The sequence below is a fragment of the Schistocerca nitens genome, chromosome 12 (assembly GCF_023898315.1).
Source record: "Schistocerca nitens isolate TAMUIC-IGC-003100 chromosome 12, iqSchNite1.1, whole genome shotgun sequence".
In the NCBI taxonomy this organism is placed as follows: Eukaryota; Metazoa; Arthropoda; class Insecta; order Orthoptera; family Acrididae; genus Schistocerca; species Schistocerca nitens.
In genome coordinates, this window is record NC_064625.1 from 21,533,922 (window position 1) to 21,557,158 (window position 23,237).

Here is a 23,237-nt window from a genome sequence, read left to right on the forward strand (position 1 = left end):
GATGACCTCAGATGTAAAGTCCCATAGTTCTCAGAGCCATTTGAACCATTTCAACAGGACAGTATATGGCATGTGTCTCCATGAACTGTCCATGTGATGCTGAGGTACTAAGGTGTCCAGCGATGCCCTCAGATCTGTTACCGCCAGAAAACGTGTGGGACCAGCTCGTATGTGAAATGCGTCCCAGTGTCAGCGCTTATTTCAATAGTGGTTCATTCTGAGATACAGAGTCCTAAAGTTAAATGAGCGCTGAAAAATATGCAGTTGAGATACCAGAAATATTCAAGCGTATGGCTTCTTGCTGAAGATGAACCTTTCTTTCTGTTTGTTTGGACCATTAATGTCAGAAGCCCTTCATATACCAATTACAATGACACATTTCTCAACCCAACCAGTGTATGCATCGGGTCCAGAGGCCGTGCGACTTTATAATGAGAAGTATTAATGCTGTGCCAAAAATCAGTAAATGTGGCCCATTTTCTAATCTCTGGAACAACGTCACATACCGTCTCAAACTATGAAGCTTCGTTTCGTTTGCTGCGTTCCTTGTGGGTGGTTTACTTTTTCTTCAGGCACCAAACACACAGCGGTATTGTCCCTTTTAAAAATTTTCTCATATGTTAAGTTTTTTAATGTACGACTGTGGCACGTTATTGTGCGCCATTATGCGGGTCCTCACTAAATCAAAATTTGCTATTATTCATGATGCAAAATTTAGTTGTCTCACGTCTTATTTTACGTTAAACCTTGTTGAGTGCCGGCCGCTGTGGCCGAGCGGTTCGCCGGCACGGAACCTCAGCGTGTTCGGTCAGAGGGGTAGCTGCCCTCTGTAGTAAAAAGACTGAGTTAATGGATCAACGACGAACTTAAACGGGTGTCTTATGACGTCCGCTTCGAGCAGATACAAAGAACGAAAACGAACAAAATGAGATTAAAAAAAAAAAAGCTGTTCTAGGCGCTTCAGTATGGAACCGCGCGACCGCTACGGTCGCAGGTTCGAATCCGGCCTCGGGCATGGATGTGTGTGATGTCCTTAGGTTAGTTAGCTTTAATTAGTTCTAAGTTCTAGGGGACTGATGACCTCAGATGTTAAGTCCCATAGTGCTCAGAGCCATTTTGAACGTTCTTGAGTCGCCGGCTTTTGGTTAGAAATTTTATTACCTCGTTGTATTGCTCCTATTTTAATGTGTCGCTTTATTGATACTGTTGCTAAGCTATTGAATATTGTAGGGCTTTTAGACGGTGAGAACTTAAGGGTTTCGTTACCTTCCATTTTGATTAGTAGGAAGACTTTTTTTAAAAATAGGAGTGACACATGTGTATCTTGTTTTACCTCGTGAGTACGGCACGTTATTCCACGTCGGCTTATGCGCTCCCACTAAATTAAAATTTGCATCTCACTCACTGAAAAGCAACAAAAATCGTTTACCTTTACGGTTTTACACATTAGCTTCAAGACCCCGTCTCACAGTTAGAAGTTTTTCTACCGTTCTGTACTGCCCCTTTTCCAGTATGTTCCTTTACCACTCTTAGCGCTTCACATGCAACTTTTCTGTAACTTGTTTTCGTTTCGCATGTAAATCACTAATTCAAATGAAATGATAATTAAATCAAGACCCTACGTTGTCGAAAGGCGTTGATATACATTAACGGGGACAGTTGAAAATGTCTGCCCCGACCGTGACTCGAACCCGGGATCTCCTCCTTACATGGCAGACGCTCTATCCATCTGAGCGAACGAAGGCACAGAGGATAGTGCGACTGCAGGGATTTATCCCTTGCTCGCTCCCCGTGAGACCCACATTCCCAACTTAATGTCCGCACACTACATTCGTAGTGCCCCTGCCCATTAGACTCATTACTCGCGGCAGACAATTTTACCGAGTCCCAAAGGAGTTCGGGCAATGCATGTGCATCCAGCACAGAAGAATAACGTCAATGGCCGGTTAGCCTTAACCATGTTAAGATGGTATCTGTTCTTTCTGACATGTCCGAAAGAACAGATACCATCTTCATACTAATTCAAATTGTGAGCGGCCGGGCGTTGTTCTGCCCGTCAACAGATGGCAGTACTTTTGCCACTCTAGTTTACCAGTTTCCTTCCCCATACGCGTTCGCTCCTCCGTGCTCTGCGCTCGCCCGTGCTACACCGCGTCCCGTAGTCGTCCACCGGGGTCACAGCACAAAGTGTAAGTGTCCTGGTGTTCGTCCCATACTTAACGAACTTGCAGCATGCTGGAATAAATGTGGCTGAACAACTTCTCCTAATCAGTAAACCTAAAAATCAGTTCAGAGTTGTAAATTTTACTTTTTTTTCATTCACTCGATGACTAGTTTCCGGCTGAGACCCATTGTCAAATGATCCTAACATAGTCAAAAATGGTATTTCCGAAGATGCGAAAACCATGTCAAAAATGTGCAACGAACAGTTACAGCGCATATACCATTTTTGCCTATGTTACGATTATTTGAAAATGGGTCTCAGCCCGGTATTAGTCATTGAGTGGACGCAAAAAAAAAAAAAAAAAAAAAAAAAATGTACAACATAGCACTGGTTTTTCGGTGCACATTCCACACTTCTTAACCCAGGCAGTCTTCTGTCGTAGTGTCTGGTATTGCTCTGACAATTACTTTGTTTTAGCCGGCCAGAGTGGCCGTGCGGTTCTAGGAGCTACAGTCCGGAACCGCGCTGCTGCTACGCTCGCAGGTTCGAATCCTGCCTCGGGCATGGATGTGTGTGATGTCCTTAGGTTGGTTAGGTTTAAGTGGTTGTAAGTTCTAGGGGATTGATGACCACAGATGTTAAGTCCCATAGTGCTCAGAGCCATTTGAAACATTTTTTTGACTTTGTTTTAGCGCACCTAGCCCGAGCGCTATTTCCTAAAATGTTGTGTGGTACATCTTTTTTTGTTATCTCATGTGTGCTACTGCGCGTAAAATTTGATAATTTCGGTCTCTTGCCTATTTTCACTATCACAGTTGATGACGGACATGTAATAGCGTCTAAGCACTGAAAAATAATTTTTTAAAAATTTATGAAGACAGTAACTGTTCTCGAAAGAACAGATACCATTGGTGACAGTGCAGCTTATCTAGAATAAATGATAATTAATTGAAACCCTCAGCTGCCGACAGGTGTTGTTGACATACCTTGTTGGGGACAGCTGAAAATGTGTGCCCTGACCGGGACTCGAACCCGAGATCTCCTGCTTACATGGCAGACGCTCTATCCATCTTTTTTAATCTCATTTTGTTCCTTTCCGTTCGTTGTATCTGCTCGGGGCGGACGTCGGAAAACAGCCATTTCAGTTCGTCGTTGTTCTATCAACTCAGTTTTTTTTTTATTACAGAGGGCAGCTAAACCTCTGACCGAACACGCTGAGCTACCGTGCCGGCTTGAAAAAATGTGGAACGCTTCACGATTTTGCGTGTCATCCTTGCGCAGCGGCCGTGCTAATCTTCTTTGTATCGTTCGAATTTTAGTATATGTACCGCAGAAGCGAGTACGTCCATCTGAGCAACCGAGGGCACAGATGAATAGCGCCACTGCAGGAACTTATCCCTTGCACGCTTACTGTGAGACCCACATTCCCAACAGTCCACCATCTACATATGTAATGTTCCTAACAGATACATTGCCCATCCACTAGGAACATTACGTATGTAGATTGTGGACAGTTGAGAATGTGGGTCTCACGGGAATCGTGCAAGGGATAAGTCCCTGCAGTCGCGCTATTCATGTGTGTCCTCGGTGGCTTAGATGGATAGAGCGTCTGCCATGTAAGCAGGAGCTTCCGGGTTCGAGTCCCGGTCGGGGCACACATTTTCAGCTGTCCCCATCAAGGTATGTCAACAACACCTGTCAGCAGCTGAGGGTTTCAATTAATTATCATTTATTTTTAAAAAATTCTTACAATCGAAGTGGTGGTTTTATTATGATGTTCAGTTGCGGATGTTACTGCGGCAATATTGTCTGTGGTATAGATAGGGTTCAGACTTCATCGAGTAACTTCCATTCTAATTGAGAGTGGAAACGTATCACCAAATAACTGGGCGAAAGTGTTATTCCGACAAAGAGAAGCTGAAGAAAAGTGCTAAAAATTGAGTTTCAAACTTAAACACATCATTTACAAAAACAGACGTAATGTTTGATGGGATACCGCAATCACTGGTTATACAATGTTACTTATAATCCGTCTTGATTGCAATTTGCAACCAAGATGGATTATAAGTAACATTATACACAGCCACAGATACCTAGGTTTCTGCATACAGATATCTCCCTTCGATATTCTTTGTGAAATAAGCTTATTAGAAGTATGGTAGCTTGTAAGAAGGAATCGCCAGTACCGGTGTACACACAAAGATGCCGACTGTTCCTTTTTTTTTTTTTTTTTTTTTTTGAGTGGAAGGGAGAGGTTCAATTACTGATTCTCGTTAATGAGCGCCGGGAATAAACTCGGAATCAAATAAATGAATAGCATTGTTTCCGGAGCCCTCACGGCAGCAATCAAACTGTTAATTATGTGACATTTGCAGGACACGTGTTAGAGGTCATTCACCCCGCGACGTATAAATAAAGCCTGGAGCTTTCAGCGTTCCTGACTGATCCAATTACGTAGCACAATTGGTGGGATAGGGTTTGTGAAGAGAGGGGGGGAGGGGGGAGGAGTGAGGTAGGGGAGGGCAAAATGGGATATCGGTGATTATCACTGCCCTGATATCTGCGTCCCGAGTTTTGCGGAGAACAGAATTTCTGCTACAGAGGAGCTGGAAAGCAAATGGTGACTTCCAGCTTTGTCGGAGTATTGAAACATTAATTTATTCGCGAAGCGTTTTAGGCAGAACAAAACATCTACATCATAACTGTCCTTCAGATGTCTGCGTCAATCTACATCTCCATTGTGCAAACCTCCGCAAAGCGCTTTTTTTAAAAAAAAAAAAAAATTGTTCCATCAGTCTTCTGCGGCTAGTCACGAAGTCCTCTCCTGTGCAATCTCTTCCGAGCAGCACTTGTACCTTCTACCCAACGTCCTCATTTATTTCTTCGATATATTCTATAGTGGAGGGCGGTGGGCTGGAATGGAAAGAAGAATTTCTGGTCAGACGACCATAGGTTAATATCAACAGAAGAAAATGCTGTAAAGGTATGTGATTAGTTACGAATAGGGAAGTTATACGTGACAACGTGTTACTGTGATACGATTATTCTCATCAGAATCGTCAGCAAACCAACGCCCACTAAGATAGTTCGGTCGTGCGGTAGCGTTCTCGCTTCCCGCGCCCGGGTACCCGGGTTCGATTCCCGGCGGGGTCCCGGGTTCCCGGGTTCGATTCCCGGCGGGGTCAGGGATTTTCTCTGCCTCGTGATGACTGGGTGTTGTGTGCTGTCCTTAGGTTAGTTAGGTTTAAGTAGTTCTAAGTTCCAGGGGACTGATGACCATAGATGTTAAGTCCCATAGTGCTCAGAGCCATTTGAACCATTTTTGAACTAAAATAGTTCACGCACATTGGGCTGGTGTTTTTCCGTTCGGTTAATGAAAAGTCTCGTTTAAAATTGCTTCGAGCCCTTTGGACGTGTACAGGTATGGAGACAACCTCATGAATTTATGAGCCCTGCATGTCAGCAGGGGACTGTTGAAGCTGGGGGAGGCTCTATAGTGGTGTGGGGCGTGTGCAGTTGTAGTGATGTGGGACACCTGATACGTCGAGATACGAGTCTGATATGTGACACGTACGTAAGCATCCTGTGTGATGACCTGCATCCATTCATGTCCATTGTGCATTCCGACGGACTTGGGAAACTCCAGGAGGACAATGCGACACCCCACACGTTCAGAATTGCTACAGAGTGACCCCAGGAACACTCTTCTGAGTTTAAACACTTCTGCTGGCCACCAAACTCCCCAGACACGAACGTTATTGAGCATATCTGGGATGCCTTGCTACGTGCTGTTCAGAAGAGATCTCCACCCCGTCGTACTCTTACGGATTTATGGACAGCCGTGAAGGGTTCATGGTGTCAGTTCCCTCCAGCACTACTTCAGACATTATTCCAATCCATGCTACGTTGTGTTGCGGCACTTCTGCGTGCTCGCGGGGGCCCTACACGATATTAGGCAGGTGTACCAGTTTCTTTGGCTACTCAGTGTATTTACATAACATCAAATATTACAGAAATTATTTCTATTAATTTCACGGGAAAGTAACACAGTCTTTTAGAAAACGCGAAGGGGAAAAAAATCCGTATACAGCACGACACAACTGCCTGCCAAATAACTCTCAGTTCAATAAGGTGACGCTTCAAGCGACTGCGCTCTGTTGAAAAACTGGCTCTAACTACCTCGTACTTTATGTTGCGATTTTCTAAAGGCTTCAATCGCTGAAATGTTATTAACTGGCATTTAGTTATAACAAATCCTAACAAGAACGACACGTTTTCATGATTCTCCCATGGATCAATTTAATCAGTAGAAAAATGAATTTGGCAACAAGACAAAAGGTGATACATCATATAAGAACAAACCATAAATGCAATTACAATTAACAAGTCCAATCATCAGCAGAGTCGATAAATTCGTGGATCTCAGAGGCATGCTCGAAACCATCTTCTTCACGTATTCACATTGAAGAGACCTCCAAAACGATGGAATTTGAGTTGATCTGCTGTTTCAAAGTTAATTTTCCTTACGCTTGACGTAATGTTAAGAATGACTTACCCGAAAAATAGGTTAATAATCATGTTGTCCGGTTCTGGAGGTACTTTACCGATTTTCTCATGTTCTTCAAAGTCACCCACGTTTTTAACCAATTTATGGCATGTTATCCTCTTGTTTACAAATGACTTTAATTTCTCCATATATATATAGACGCCGCGGCATGACTCATTTTGGGACCTTCAGGGTGGCGACAGTGAAACAGTCTCAAAACACGAAGTAGAAAGTGCACTCATGCCTCTTCTTCTTCGTGTCATGATTAATTCAAAGTAATTTTTTATGGACATTGTATGAAGGACATAGGTTCCCTCTCTTTGGCTGTGAAAGGCTATATCTTCTACGGCCTGTGTACAACGCCAACCGAGATCTTACGTAACAGACACTATACAGAGTGAAAATTAATAAAATCAACAAACTGCAGAGGCGGATTCCTAACTGGAAGTGAAAGAAGAATGGTCCTATGAACGTGTTTCTGAAAATCGACGGTGTTCATGCAACGACAACAAATCGTTCCGGAACACCGTACAGAGCTGCATCGGATGCACGTCACAACAGATGAATTCGATGCAGGCGATAGAGATAGTAAACTAGTGGCCATTAAAATTGCTACACCAAGAAGAAATGCAAATGATAAACGGGTATTCATTGGACAAATATATTATATTACAAATGACATGTGATTACATTTTCACGTAATGTGGGTGAATAGATCCTGGAAAATCAGTACCCAGAACAACCACCTCTGGCCGTAATAACGGCCATGATATGCCTGGGCATTGAGTCAAACAGAGCTTGGGTGGTGTGTATAGGTACAGCTGCCCATGCAGCTTCAACACAATACCACAGTTCATCAAGAGTAGTGACTGGCGTATCGTGACGAGCCAGTTGCTCGGCCACCAGTGACCAGACGTTTTAAATTGGTGAGAGATATGGAGAATGTGCTGGCCAGGGCAGCAGTCGAACATTTTCTGTACCCAGAAAGGCCCGTACAGGACCTGCAACATGCGACCGTGCATTATCCAGCTCAAATGTAGGGTTTCACAGGTATCTAATGAAGGGTAGAGCCACGGGTCGTAACAGATCTGAAATGTAACGTCCACTGTTCAAAGTGCCGTCAATGCGAACAAGAGGAGATCGAGACGTATAACCAATGTCACCCCATACCATTACGCCGGGTAATACGCCAGTATGGCGATGACGAATACACGCTTCCAATGTGCGTTCACCGCGATGTCGCCAAACACGGATGCGACCATCATGATGCTGTAAACAGAACCTGGATTCATCCGAAATAATGACGTTTTGCCATTCGTGCACCCAGTCGAGTACAGCACCGCAGTCGCTCCTGTCTGTGATGCAGCGTCAAGGGTAACCGCAGCCACGGTCTCCGATCTGATACTCCATGCTGCTGCAAACGCCGTTGAACGGTTCGTGCAGATGGTTGTTGTCTTGCAAACGTCCCCATCTGTTGACTCAGGGATCGAGACGTGGCTGCACGATCCGTTACAGCTAGTGATACGAGGCCGTTGGGATCCAGCAAGGCGTTCCGTATTACCCTCCTGAACCCACCGATTCCGCACTCTGCTAACAGTCATTGGATCTCGACCAACGCGAGCAGCAATGTCGCGATACTATAAACCGCAATCGCGATAGGGTACAATCCGACCTTTATCAAAGTCGGAAACGTGATGGTACGCATTTCTCCTCCCTACACGAGGCTTCACAACAACGTTTCACCAGGCAACGCCGGTCAACTGGTGTTTGTGTATGAGAAATCGGTTGGAAGCTTTCCTAATGTCAGCACGTTGTAGGTGTCGCCACCGGCGCCAACCTTGTGTGAATGCTCTGAAAAGTTAATCATTTGCATATCTCAGCATCTTCTTCCTATTGGTTAAATTTCGCGTCTGTAGCACGCCATCTTCGTGGTGTGGCAGTTTTAATGGCCAGTAGTGTAGCAGTTTCCATGCAGGATACACATAATGGTAGTTCTGCTTGTAACGCGGTGCCGGCCGGGGTGGCCGTGCGGTTCTAGGCGCTACAGTCTGGAAACGCGAGACCGCTACGGTCGTAGGTTCGAATCCTGCCTCGGCCATAGATGTGTGCAATGTCCTTAGGTTAGTTAGGTTTAAGTAGTTCTAAGTTGTAGGGGACTGATGACCTCAAAAGTTGTCCCATAGTGCTCAGAGCCATTTTGTAACGTGTTGGGGGGCACTTGATAGCTTTCACTAGGGTCCCTCTGAAAATCTTGTGGATATCCTTTCCGCCATCTCCCTGTAACTTTGTCTGAAAGGTCCCATGACCTCACAAACGTCGAAAAAGGGCCTGAAATGCTGTGCGATGTGGTTAGTGTCTGTGTGGGTGTTTTGGTGCAGCCGTGCTACCTCTCAGTCGTTTCCATCAGCTTGGCAGTACAGAAACACCATCTCGGCTTGTTTAGGGCATGAATGCCGGACCATTCTGCTGCGTCAATCGCACAGTCTGCAACACACAAGGAACACACGACATGTGGTCAGTGAAACTGTCATTCGTCAGCGCCATATACCGTGGCAGCGATGCATTCCCGGACACGTGTTCACAGGACATTTCTCTCAAAATTTCCTGTCAGGAATCCGTCCCTGTATATTTGGAAGTAACATGAAGCTCTTTACAGCTCCCGTATGTTTCGTTGGCCCCGAATGGCAAGAAGTGACTTCACAAAACGCGTAGAGAGCCATGTTAGCTTTAGGTACACTCGTCCCGTGTGCCGACGACTTTACAGTGGTAGAGCGCTCTTTGCCATGTTGCTGGGAGACTGTGAAGGAAACTGCAACTCCCCTCCGTGTTGCCCAACCCCCGGAGTCCATCAGAATAACTCGCTTAACTTGTTCTGGCGCGCAGTCCTCAGGATGGAAGTGCATCCCGCGGCCGGAATATCAAGAAGGCGCGACGTGTCACCTCATCCACATACGTCTACATGCCTACTCTGCAGTTCAGCCTCAAGTGTCTGTCAGATGATTCATCAAACCTCCTCTGCACTATTTCTCTACCTTTCCACTTTCCAACGGAGTGTGGGAAAAAGGAACACTTAAGGGGACCACACCGCGGATCAGGTCGAAAAAAATATCGATTTCAGATTTTCATCATATTTCGATAGATTAAGGTTTTATTTACGTACTCTGAAAAGGATTTTGCTGGAAAAAAAATATTTCAAGCATTTAAAGAGCAATTTCCTACCACGTGTGTTTATGTGCCACGCCCACTTTTCTTTCACCCACTGTCAACCCACCCACTGTCAACTCCAAGCCAAATGGAGATGCCATTACTATCAAAATAGACTGTGTAGGCAATGTTCAAAAACGTTTGGGAACAAGGCTGAGAAAATTGACTGTTGATATGAGAGGAAAAAAAATTAGAAGATGGAAAATTGTTGACTGGACAGGACCGGTTAACTAAAACTCAGCCGGCCGGTGTGGCCGAGCGGTTCTAGGCGCTACAGTCTGGAACCGCGCGACCGCTACGGTCGCAGGTTCGAATCCTGCCTCGGGCATGGATGTGTGTGATGTCCTTAGGTTAGGTTTAAGTAGTTCTAAGTTTTAGGGGACTGATGACCTCAGAAGTTAAGTCCCATAGTGCTCAGAGCCATTTTGAAACTAAAACTGAAATAGAAAACTTGCAGGCAATTAGGAGAAATGAAGATAATCTGGAGGCAATGAAGAGAGATGTTTGTTCCATATTCTTCCATAAGTCCTCTACTAATGATAAGCCATGTCATGGATTGTGTCCATCAAGAGAAGATTCGTGGTGCAAATACAATAGGGCTCAGGCAACTAGAGAATCTTATTCTCACCAGCATTCTCTTCCTGTTGCTCTTATTACAGCAATTAAACCTATTTTCAGAGGCTTGGCTCATCCTGGCCTTCTAAGGAAATGTCTGCATGGGCAGACACAGGACCCAAACGAATGTTTCAACAGCATAATTTGGAACCGCCTTTGTAAAACTGTATTTGTAGGCATGGATACAATGAAACTAAGAGTTCATGATGCTGTTATTACATTCAGTTGTGGTAATACTGGAAAGAGTTTCGTACTGAAGTAGCTGGGAATTAATCCTGGTGAAAATATGAGCACTGCGCTGCAACATTGCAATAAAATGAGGATAGCGGATGCAGACAGGTCTGCATCTGATGTAGCCAAGAAAGCAAGACAAACATCCAGGAAGGTGAAAAAGAAGCTGGAAGATCTGCTAGAGGCCAAAGAAGGGCCATCATATGCTGCAGGACATTTTTAATTAACTTTAAGTAACAAATTTCAAAAGTTTTTTCTTTAAAGTGAATTTCCCGCAAACTAAAATTTTCTGTACATATGCCCCATTATATCAGAAACTATCATAGATAAATGAATAAAATTTTCAGAGACTCTGCATTACATAAATAGCCACCTCTGGTACTACATTCACCTCTGGTACTACACCCATTAGGAAGTTCACAAAAAATATTTTCTGCAGAAAAAACTTAATATTTTTTGTTAATAAATTTAAACCAGTATTTCTTAAAAACTATAAAATGGGTAAAGTAGACTCTATTAGCATCATGTAACATACAGTCCTGCATCAAATAGTTTTTTTCAGAAATGGGTCAAATACTTGCCTAAATTAACATGGGACAGATAGGCAGGGTGTGGTCCCCTTAAATCTTTCCGTGCGAGCTCTGCTTTCTCTAATTTTATTACGATGATCATGTCTCCCTAGTTAGGAAGTCATCGAAAAGGTCCTTTCATATTCGAAGATTCTTGAAAAAATCTCGCCGAAACGAAAAACACCTTTGTTTTAATGATTGCCATCTCGGTTCACGTATCATATGCGTGGCACTCTCTCCCCTATTTCATGAGAATACAAAACGAGCTGCCCTTCTTTGGGATTTTCCAGTCTTCTACATCAGTCCTATCTGATGCGAACCTCACACCGCACAATAGTCTAGCAGAGGGCTGACATATGTCGTATAGACAGTCTCTTTCTAAGTGTTCTGCCGCGCGGGATAGCTGCGCGGTCTAGGTCGCTTTGTTACGGTTCACGCGGCTCCCCACGTCGGAGGTTCGAGTCCTGCTTCGGGCATGGGTGTGTGTGTGTTGTCCTTAGCGTAAGTTAGTTTAAGTTAGATTTAGTAGTGTGTAAGCTTAGGGACCGATGACCTCAGCAATTAGATTTTAACAGGCCTTTGGAAGACTATCATCAAAAGTGGTAGAACGCAAACCTAAATTTTCTTCGGGATTTCCAAAGTGACTGGGGAAAGTGATGACAAAGCTGTGTGTAAAATCTAAGAGACTTGCAAAATATCATCAAACTTTCGCAATGCAATCCATGAATTCAGAAGATGGCAAAGGCAGATAAGTGCAAGAATTGTTGCACAATCGGCTTAAGGGGAGGTTTACTATCTTTTGGTTCAAAAAATCGATTTTTTAAATTGCATTTTTGGATCCATAAAAGTGGTTAGAATCCACACCTGAAACGGTTTTTCCTAATACGGAACGGAAATGTTTGATACGCCGGTTGAACAAAAAAATTCACTTGCCTGAAATCGGCCTTTTACACGCACCAGTTTTTTTCTTTCGAACGACGAGTTATTGTACCGGTGCTTAGGAGGAAACACACAAAATTCAAATGAAAGTTTGAACGCGTGTGTTTGCAAGTTAGCCCCCAAGCATTTGCATACTCTTGCGAAGACTGTGGAGACTGCGACTTTCCTGGCAGTGAGCAGCTTCAGCGAAGGGTATTCAGCAATTCTGAAGACCGTGACAACGATGGACGTCACCCTGGGACTCTATTCGACGAAGTTCGCCAAGCATTCGGACGACCACCGGATTCAAGCGGCCGAAAACCGCTTATGGCCCAGATCGAGCAGAACACCCTCTATGAGGACGAGGAAGGACTAGTTTATGGACCCAGAATAGCAGATTGAACGTACGTTGCATAATATTGCATTTATATGTAGTCAAAACTTCAAACGCGTTTTTCTCGAAATGACGTGTTTTTTTTTATTTTTTTTTTTTTATCGTACACTATGGTAACTTCAAATCGACTGAACCGATTAGCGTGATTCTTTGTTTCCGACGAAGCTAACTAAATTGTCAAGGAGTTGTACCACTTTCATTCAGATCCATCAACTATAAATATTTTTAATTTGTCGACAATGTCGAAAAATCTATGAAAAAGTTATGAATAATTGTAGGGCGTGTTGAAAGGAATGGACAGTATAACGATAACAGAATATGTAGTGAGACTAAACCGAAGAAAGCAATCAAAGTAGCAGAAATGAGATTAGCGCTGTACACCAAAACTGGTGAACATGGAGTAGAACGGAGTAAGAGAATCATGCCAGCTTGGAAACACAATAACACATTACGGACGAGGGAAGGATAACATGAACAGCAGACTAACATAGACCAAGATGGCAAACCTAGCCAAAAGAAATAGGCTTCTATCACGTATCAGCTTTAATCTGATGGCGAAATTTCTGCGAATGTACGTCTGGAGCACAGAATCGTGTGGTAATGATTAATAGTGGGAAAGCAGAGAATTGAAGCTTTTCAGATGTGATGCTGCGAAGAATTTTGAAAATCAGGTGAACTGATAAGGAATGAGGATGTTCTCTGCAGAATCAGAGAAGAAAGGAACATATGGAAAACGCCAACGAGAAGAACGGACAGGATGATAGGACAAGGCGTCAGGGAATAACATCCATAATACTAGGAGCTGTAGAGGGTAGAAACTGTACGTAATGACAGAGAGTGGAATATATATCCCCAAATAATTGAGGGCGTTGGCTGCAAGTGCTACTCTGAGATGAAGAGGTAGGCACAGCAGAAGAATTCGTGGCGGCGATATCGAACATGACGACACAGAAAAGAAAATCGTATTGGTAAAATGTACACTCAGCCAAGGGCTGTAAAATGGCAGCGTGGGCTTTACTGTGCATCCAGCGATTTCGAGCTCCAATAAACTGTTTTTGTCCCCTGCGTGCGTCACTGCAGCACGCGTGCCCGAGTTGATGGACTTTCTGTGTTAGGTCTACACTCTCGTGTCGTCTCACACGAGGTTCAATCAAAGCCGCGATATGTGGGTAGCGGTGGACTGACGCACACTGAGACGTGCGCTTCTGTTACTAAAGTGTACCAGTTTTTATAGCACAAAAACAATATACCAACAATGGCTTTTGTTGTAAATTTTATGGAAATTTGTGGTAAGGTTCTATGGGACGAAATCGCTGAAGTTATCGGTCCCTAGGCTTACACAGTGATCAATATAAATTAATTAACTTACGCTAAGGACAACACACACACACCCATGCCCGAGAGAGCACTCGAACCACCGACAGGGGGACCCGCGCGAACCGTGGCAAGGCGCCTGAGACCACGCGGCTACTCCGCGCTGCGCTTTTGTTCTAGCACTACGAGACATAGGAAATGTGATTAATGTGTGTAATCAGCAAAAAATGGATTTTTGTTTTTGGAGACGGATGGCGAAGTTTATGTAACTGATCAGGTGAGAAATAAGAATTCTTGGCAAAATCGACGTTGAAGCCAGTACGCTGGGAGAGGGAGAAAGTGACACAAAATGTCTTGAAACATCGTGGAACGGTGCGGGGGCAGCTACAGAGTTTAAACACTAAGGAAAAACAGAGACTTGTATGTTGCTGTTTTTGTAACGCTGTTCAGGACAAGGACTCCGTACCTATAGACTGGAAAGTTGCACATGTTACACTCATACTCAAGAAAGGAAGTAGATATAATCCGCCGAATTAGACTCACATTACAAACAACGATTTGTAAGAGAATTTTTGAACACATACTGTGTTAGAATATTATAAATAACCTTGAAAAAAAAAGATTTATTGACAAACAGCCAACATGAATTCAGAAAATAACATTATTGTGAAATACAACTGGCTCTCTATTCTCACCAAGTAATGAGTGCTATCGACAGGGAATGTGAAATTGATTCTACATTTTCAGATTTCCAGAAAGCTTCTCACACCGTACTTCGAAAGAAATTACTTATCAAACAGCGCGCCTACGGAGATTTCCGACAGGATTCGTGATTTCCTGTGTGAGGCAATAATTCGTAGTAACTGATGGAAAGTCGTCGACTAAAAGAGAAGTGATACCCAACTTGCCTTCTCTGCCTCGTGATGGCTGGGTGTTGTGTGCTGTCCTTAGGTTAGTTAGGTTTAAGTAGTTCTACGTTCTAGGGGACTTATGACCACAGCAGTTGAGTCCCATAGTGCTCAGAGCCAGAGCCCAACTTGCCGAAGGAAGTGTTACAGGCTCTCTGCTGTTAGTGAGCTACATAAACGGTTTAGAAGACAATTTGAGTATCACTCTCAGATGATGCTGTTTACCGTCTCGTAAAGTCAGCGGATGATAAAAACCAATTGCAGAATGATTTAGACAATCTAACATTCTGCGTGGTGTCTGTTTGTTCTAAGTCGCGTCTCCCTACCACTTTCGCGCAACGACTAGTTTGAACCTGGGACCTGTTGCTGGTAAGGAGACGCCAGACCACACATGACATGTAGAGTTCAGAAGAGTTCAGTGAGACTAGCGATGATATAAGCAAATACTTAATGATTTCAGCGTCAGCTCCACTGCACTCCCTGTAAAAGAATCTTAATACTAACTAAATTTAGTGGAAGTGGTTCAAGGCTTTCCTATTTTTAGTTAGCTGGTAAAATAACGTCGAAAAAGCAGTTAAGTTTACCATTGGAAATTTTATTCTACTCACAAAACATTGTTTATAAATTGCACTATTGATAAAAGGAAAAGCCGGCCGCTGGTGGCCGAGCGGTTCTGGCGCTACAGTCTGGAACCGCGCGACCGCTACGGTCGCAGGTTCGAATCCTGCCTCGGGCATGGATGTGTGTGTTGTCCTTAGGTTAGTTCGGTTTAAGTAGTTCTAAGTTCTAGGGGACTTATGACCTCAGCAGTTGAGTCCCATAGTGCTCAGAGCCATTTGATAAAAGGAAATATTTTAATACAGGATGATAAAAACCAACTGCGTTCAACAAAAATGTGAACGAATATTCCCTGAATGGGTTTCCAAGTTCTACAATGGATCGAAGGATGACCTATGCCATATGACATCTATAATCTAGATTTAAGTTAAGTTTCATAAAAGAGAAAACTACCAAAATGGTCTACAGTGACCCTCAATTATCTTTAATTACTTATCTAACTTGTCGTAAAATACAGTGACTGATGTGGCTTCTCAATAATTATATAACAGAAAGATCATCGTGTTTCAGATGAGCTTTAATTGACGATCGACACTAGTATTACGTAAAAAGGGGATGTAACAGATGAGACTTCTGCAGTTCTGAGTGAAGCCTTATGCGCTCAAAAATGCGGCATCGCGTGCGTTCATTACCTTGTCGGCCGGCCGAAGTGGCCGTGCGGTTAAAGGCGCTGCAGTCTGGAACCGCAAGACCGCTACGGTTGCAGGTTCGAATCCTGCCTCGGGTATGGATGTTTGTGATGATGTCCTTAGGTTAGTTAGGTTTAACTAGTTCTAAGTTCTAGGGGACTAATGACCTCAGCAGTTGAGTCCCATAGTGCTCAGAGCCATTTGAACCATTTGAACCATTACCTTGTCGTTGGTTAGGCAGCGTCAGGGGGCGGCGGGCGGCGCAGCTCCACACCTCGCTGTCTCAGAAGCAACTCTCTCCTAACTTCTCCTTACTACAACTTACCGAAGTTGGTTTAAAAAAAAGCTATCTGGTTGTGTTTTCAACTGACCAATCAGGGTCTCAATGTTAACCTTAAGCTCCACCTACAAAAATTCTGTCTATCCAATGAGAAACGTTATACTTTTTGTGGTGGAGCAATGTTTTTAACGTTTGCAACGTAACAGAGATGCGAAAAAGTCTCACGCTAAAACTTGCAGCTGGTGTGGCCCTTTTAGTGTTATCGTAAGATCTATACTGTTCTCCTGGAGGGCTCTATCTCTTAATATGGGCTGGGGGGTGGTTTTGGCGGTCAGCTGGCGACGTGGGTGTCTGTCCCTTATCGTAGGGCCTTCTAGCTTGACACAGTTCTGCTCTCGGCTTCTGTTCTCGTTTCTTCCCTCGGAACTGCGTCTGTTTCACGGTGGGAAGGTATCACATGCATTTAGGCATTCTTGTGTTAGTCTGTGGTATTCCATTTGCTCACTTGTTACTCGTATTACTTTGGTTAATTTAATGTCAGGATATATTCGGAGCTATGTGACATACTGCCGGATTTGATTATCATGTCAGGATTTTCATGGAAGGTGTTGGATTTGCCTGACACCTTACAACAAGATCTCTGTATGGTGGGTAAAGTGGCAATTGACTCTAAATAATGAAAAGGGTGAGGTCATCCACACGAAATCTAAAAAATTTGCGCTAAATTTCAGTTACACGATAAAGTACACAAATCTAAAGTCTGATACTAAAATGTAGACTTTCACGGCCGGAAATGTCATGTCCTTTATAATCATCCGGGCTGTTATGCCGTGGTAGGTTGATGAATTCTGTGTCAATTCCCAACGTTTCGTCCCCGTCTGCGGAGGACATCTTCAAGGGGGTCTGTAGCTCGATGGAAGGTCCAACACACCCACTTGCTCGCTACTGACTCAGTTGGTGTATTCGACCTTCCATCGAGCTACAGATCCCCTTGAAGATGTCCTCCGCAGACGGGGACGAAACGTTGGGAATTGACACAGAATTCATCAACCGACCACGACATAACAGCCCGGATAATTATAAAGGACATGACAATCTAAAGTCTGAAAAATACGCATATCAAAAAAGTATTGTGTCACCCCGGTTCCGTGAACTCCTGAAGGTAGATGTTGACTGTGGATATTGTGTCACAGACACAGCCCTTTAGATTTGGTGTGCATTATCGTGTAACAGAAATTTAGCGCAATTTTTGTTGGTTTCGTGTGGAAGACGTCACACTTTTCATTATTTAAGAGTCAATTGCCACTTTACCCACCGTACAGAGATGTCACTAAACACGCCCAAAGCTGTAAACAACAGTGCATGAGGAGCGCCTGTTAGACGGAGGAGGTCCGACAGCCGATCTGTTCCAGTCATTCCACCAGGAAGGAGGTACACGGCTCGTGTTGTCTGTAGTTCAACAATATGTAGACGGTCCATACCGCGGTTCAATTGCGTCCGCATTGTTACTTTGTGCCACGAACGGCTCTCAACAAGGGAAGTGTCCAGGCGTCTCGGAGTGAACCAAAGGGATGTTGTTCGGACATGGAGGAGATACAGAGACAGGAACTGTCGATGACATATCTCACTCAGGGCGCCCAAGGGCTATCACTGCAGTGGATGACCGCTACTTATGGATTATGGTTCCGAGGAACCCTGACAGTAAACCACCATGTTAAATGATGCTTTTGGTGCAGCCACGGGACGTCGTGTTACGACTGAAACTGTGCGCAATAGACTGCCTGATGTGAAACTTCACTCCGGACGTCCATGGCGAGGTCCATCTTTGCAAACACATCATGCAGCGTGGTGCAGATGGGCCCAACAACATACCGAATAGACCGCTCAGCATTGGCATCACGTTCTCTTCACCGATGAGTGTCGCATATGCTCCCAACCACAAAAATCGTCAGAGACGTGTTTGGAGGCAACCCGGTCAGGCTGTACGCCTTAAGACACACTGTCCAGCGAATTCAGCGAGGTCGAGGTTCCCTGCTGTTTTGGGGTGGCTTTATGTGGGGCTGACGTACGCCGCTGGTGGTCATGGAAGGCGCCATAACGGCTGTTCGATACGTGAATGTCATCCTCCGACCGATAGTGCAACCATATCGGCAGCATATTGGCAAGGCATTCGTCTTCATGAACGACAATTCGCGCCCCCATCTCGCACATCTTGTGAATGACTTCCTTTAGGATAACGATAGTGTTCAACTAGAGTGGTCAGCATGTTCTCCGGACGTGAACCCTATCGGACATGCCTGGGGTAGATTGAAAAGGACTGTTCATGGACGACGTGACCCACCAACCACTCTGAGGGATCTACGCCGAATCGCCGTTGAGGAGTGGGACAATCTGGACCAACAGCGCCTTGATGAACTTGTGGATAGTATGCCACGACGAATACAGGCATGCATCAGTGCAAGAGGACGTGCTACTGGGTATTAGAGGTACCGGTGTATACAGCAATCTGGACCACCACTTCTGAAGGTCTCGATGTATGGTGGTACAACATGCAATGTGCGGTTTTCATAAGCTATAAAAACGGCGGAAATGATGTTGACCTCTGTTCCAGTTTTCTGCACAGGTTCCGGAACTCTTGGAACTGAGGTGATTCAAAACTTTTTTTTGATGAGTGTATTTACGGATTACAAGTGCGATTAACTTAAATTGGAACACACAGATGGTGTTCTGGGGAAAGCAAAGCAAAGACTGCAATTTATCGGCAGAACATGTAGAAGAGAGGTTGTAGAAGTAATCTACTAAATTACGCTGTACCACACAAGCGGCTTGTAGTTAAACTGCGTGCTTGTTCAGTATAGTCTCAATTATATGACTGGGTTTCTTATTTCTTGTCACACACATCACAGTTCATAGTAACTGACGGAAAGTCATCAAGTAAAACAGAAGTGATTTCTGACGTTCCCCAAGGTTTGCTATCATTTATGTAGACAATCTGAGCAGTCATCATAGATTTTTCATATTATGCTGTCGTTCATCGTCCTACAAAGTCGCCAGAAGATCAATAGAAATTTCAAAACGATTTAGAAGAGATATCAGTATGGTGCGAAAATTGGCAGTTGACTCTAAATAATCAAAAGTGTGAGGTAATCCACAAGCGTGCTAAAGGAATCCGTTGAAGTTTGGTTACACCATAAATCAGTCAAATTGAAAAGCCGTAAATTGAACTAAATACCTGGGAATTACAATCACGAACAACTTAAATTGGAAAGAACGCACAGAAAATGTTGTGGGGAAGGCGAACCAAAGACTGTGTTTCATTGGCAGAACTGTTAGAAAATGCAACAGATCAACTAAAGAGACTGCCTACACTGCCCTTGTCCGTCCTCTTTTGGAGTATTGCTGCGTAGTCTGGGACAGTTACCAGACAGGATTAACGGAGGACATCTACAAAGTTCAAAGAAGAGCAGAGTGTTTTCTATTATCGAGAAATAGGGGAGAGAATGTCACGGACATGATACGGGATTTGGTGTGGACATCACTAAAACAAAGGCGTTTCTTGTTGCGGTGGGATCCTCTCTCGAAATTTCAATCACCAACTTTTTTCTGCGAATACGAAAATCTTTTTTGACGCCGACGTACGTAGGGAGAAACGATTATCACTGTAAGACAAGGGAAGTCAGAGCTCGCGAAGAAAGATGTAGGGGTTCGTTTTTTCCTCATGCTGTTAGAGATGAAAAATATAGAATCACTGTGAAAGTGGTTCGATGAACCCTCTGCCAGGCACTTCATTAGGATTTGACGAGTATCCATGTAGATGTTGATACAACAGGTCTATCAAAGAGACTGCTTACACTACGCTTGTCCACCGTGTTCTGGAGTATTGCTGTGCAGTGTGGGATCCGCATCAGATGGGACTGACGGAGGACTCTGAAAAAGTCCAGAAAAGGGCAGTTATTTTTGTATTATAGCGAAATAGGAGACAGAGTGCTACGGACGTTGACACGTGAATAGAGGTAGCAATAAAACAAAGGCGTTTTAAGTTGCAGCAGTCTACACTCGTGAAATTTCAACCACACACTTTCTCCTCCGACTGAAAAGTATTGTGTTGGCGCCCACCTACATAGGGCGAAATGAACGTCGTGATAAAATAAGAGAAATCAGAACTTTCACAGAAAGATATAAATGCTCGTTGTTTTCCCGTGCGCCGTCCGGGAATGCATCGGTAGACAAATAGCTTGAAGGTGCTTAGATAACACCTCTACTAGATACTTTTCCGCGATTTGCGGAGCAAAGACGTAGATGCAGACTTAGTTGTAGAAATGTTAATAAAGTTAGTGTCAGTGACTGTCATATCTAAGTACCAAAATTCCATGTTATTTTCTTCGTCTGGCAGATCTTGGTCGCTGGGGTCTGGAGTGAAGTCGACGTTCTAACTCAGCCGAAAGGAGTTCTTTCGGTTCAGGTACGGAATCTGGGCAGGCCTTTACATTTCAGGAATGTTATTGTCCACAAACCGTAGCCTCACTGATGCTACTTTATGACAGGATCCGTTGTTATCCGGATACAGTCGTTAAGTCAGATCTGTCCCTCTAGTGTATGCAGTTCACAATTCTGTAGGGTGTGTTCATTTCCTTCCGCATTTAGCGTTTTGTTAATCGCAATAACGGAACACTAACAGGCGTGTTTCGGGGGTCGCCTGCCAAGACGCTAACCCGCAACGTTGCGCCGCTATGCGGGTCATCCCTCTCCAGATCCGCAGGCGCACCGGCCGACGTCAGCAGAACTTCGTGTGACCTGCAGGAAGGCTAGTTCCGAGTGCACGCACAACAGCGGTAGAGGCTGTCACATACGAGGTGCGACAATAAAATAATGAGTCTGATGTGAGAAATATGTTGCTTACCGTTTTAGTCAAGTTTGGTGTTGTCTCCTTCAAAGTAGTCCCTTCTGATTGCACACTTTTTCCAGCGCCTCTGCCATTGATTTAACTTTTCTGGAACACCTTCTGTAATATCCTCAAAGACCCTCGTCACAGTAAAACTAGAGAGATTCGAGAGCGTACGGAGGCTTTCCGGCAGTCGTTCTTCCCGCGAACCATACGCGACTGGAACAGGAAAGGGAGGTAATGACAGTAGCACGTAAAGTGCCCTCCGCCACACACCTTTGGGTGGCTTGCGGAGTATAAATGTAGATATAGATGTATATTAAAATTATAAATAAAACTGCTGAGGAGCGAAAAGAATACTTTCAAAAGAAGTAACAGGGTCCTGAAGCCAAGTGTTCGAAGTATTTGGTGGAAGTAAATACACTCCTGGAAATGGAAAAAAGAACACATTGACACCGGTGTGTCAGACCCACCATACTTGCTCCGGACACTGCGAGAGGGCTGTACAAGCAATGATCACACGCACGGCACAGCGGACACACCAGGAACCGCGGTGTTGGCCGTCGAATGGCGCTAGCTGCGCAGCATTTGTGCACCGCCGCCGTCAGTGTCAGCCAGTTTGCCGTGGCATACGGAGCTCCATCGCAGTCTTTAACACTGGTAGCATGCCGCGACAGCGTGGACGTGAACCGTATGTGCAGTTGACGGACTTTGAGCGAGGGCGTATAGTGGTCATGCGGGAGGCCGGGTGGACGTACCGCCGAATTGCTCAACACGTGGGGCGTGAGGTCTCCACAGTACATCGATGTTGTCGCCAGTGGTCGGCGGAAGGTGCACGTGCCCGTCGACCTGGGACCGGACCGCAGCGACGCACGGATGCACGCCAAGACCGTAGGATCCTACGCAGTGCCGTAGGGGACCGCACCGCCACTTCCCAGCAAATTAGGGACACTGTTGCTCCTGGGGTATCGGCGAGGACCATTCGCAACCGACTCCATGAAGCTGGGCTACGGTCCCGCACACCGTTAGGCCGTCTTCCGCTCACGCCCCAACATCGTGCAGCCCGCCTCCAGTGGTGTCGCGACAGGCGTGAATGGAGGGACGAATGGAGACGTGTCGTCTTCAGCGATGAGAGTCGCTTCTGCCTTGGTGCCAATGATGGTCGTATGCGTGTTTGGCGCCGTGCAGGTGAGCGCCACAATCAGGACTGCATACGACCGAGGCACACAGGGCCAACACCCGGCATCATGGTGTGGGGAGCGATCTCCTACACTGGCCGTACACCACTGGTGATCGTCGAGGGGACACTGAATAGTGCACGGTACATCCAAACCGTCATCGAACCCATCGTTCTACCATTCCTAGACCGGCAAGGGAACTTGCTGTTCCAACAGGACAATGCACGTCCGCATGTATCCCGTGCCACCCAACGTGCTCTAGAAGGTGTAAGTCAACTACCCTGGCCAGCAAGATCTCCGGATCTGTCCCCCATTGAGCATGTTTGGGACTGGATGAAGCGTCGTCTCACGCGGTCTGCACGTCCAGCACGAACGCTGATCCAACTGAGGCGCCAGGTGGAAATGGCATGGCAAGCCGTTCCACAGGACTACATCCAGCATCTCTACGATCGTCTCCATGGGAGAATAGCAGCCTGCATTGCTGCGAAAGGTGGATATATACTGTACTAGTGCCGACATTGTGCATGCTCTGTTGCCTGTGTCTATGCGCCTGTGGTTCTGTCAGTGTGATAATGTGATGTATCTGACCCCAGGAATGTGTCAATAAAGTTTCCCCTTCCTGGGACAATGAATTCACGGTGTTCTTATTTCAATTTCCAGGAGTGTGGATATGCTTCTTATACAATAAAACAACAAATTAGAGATAATATAAATAGCATTCTGTCTCTGTTTCACACCAGGCCAGTTTCGATCTGGTCAGGAATAAAAAGTGAGTGAAATCGAGCCC

At 44.9% G+C, this 23,237-nt stretch overlaps 1 protein-coding gene and 1 non-coding gene across 2 annotated transcripts in view; one reads left to right on the top strand and one right to left on the bottom strand.

The window, feature by feature from the left end:
* Positions 1–23,237, top strand: part of LOC126215117 (neuropeptide F-like) — a 644,911-nt gene that overhangs the window by 320,019 nt on the left and 301,655 nt on the right. The gene's annotated exons all lie outside the window — the stretch shown is intronic.
* On the bottom strand, positions 3,401–3,507 carry LOC126215473 (U6 spliceosomal RNA). The gene has a single exon (XR_007542136.1). It is a non-coding gene; the product is annotated as a U6 spliceosomal RNA (small nuclear RNA).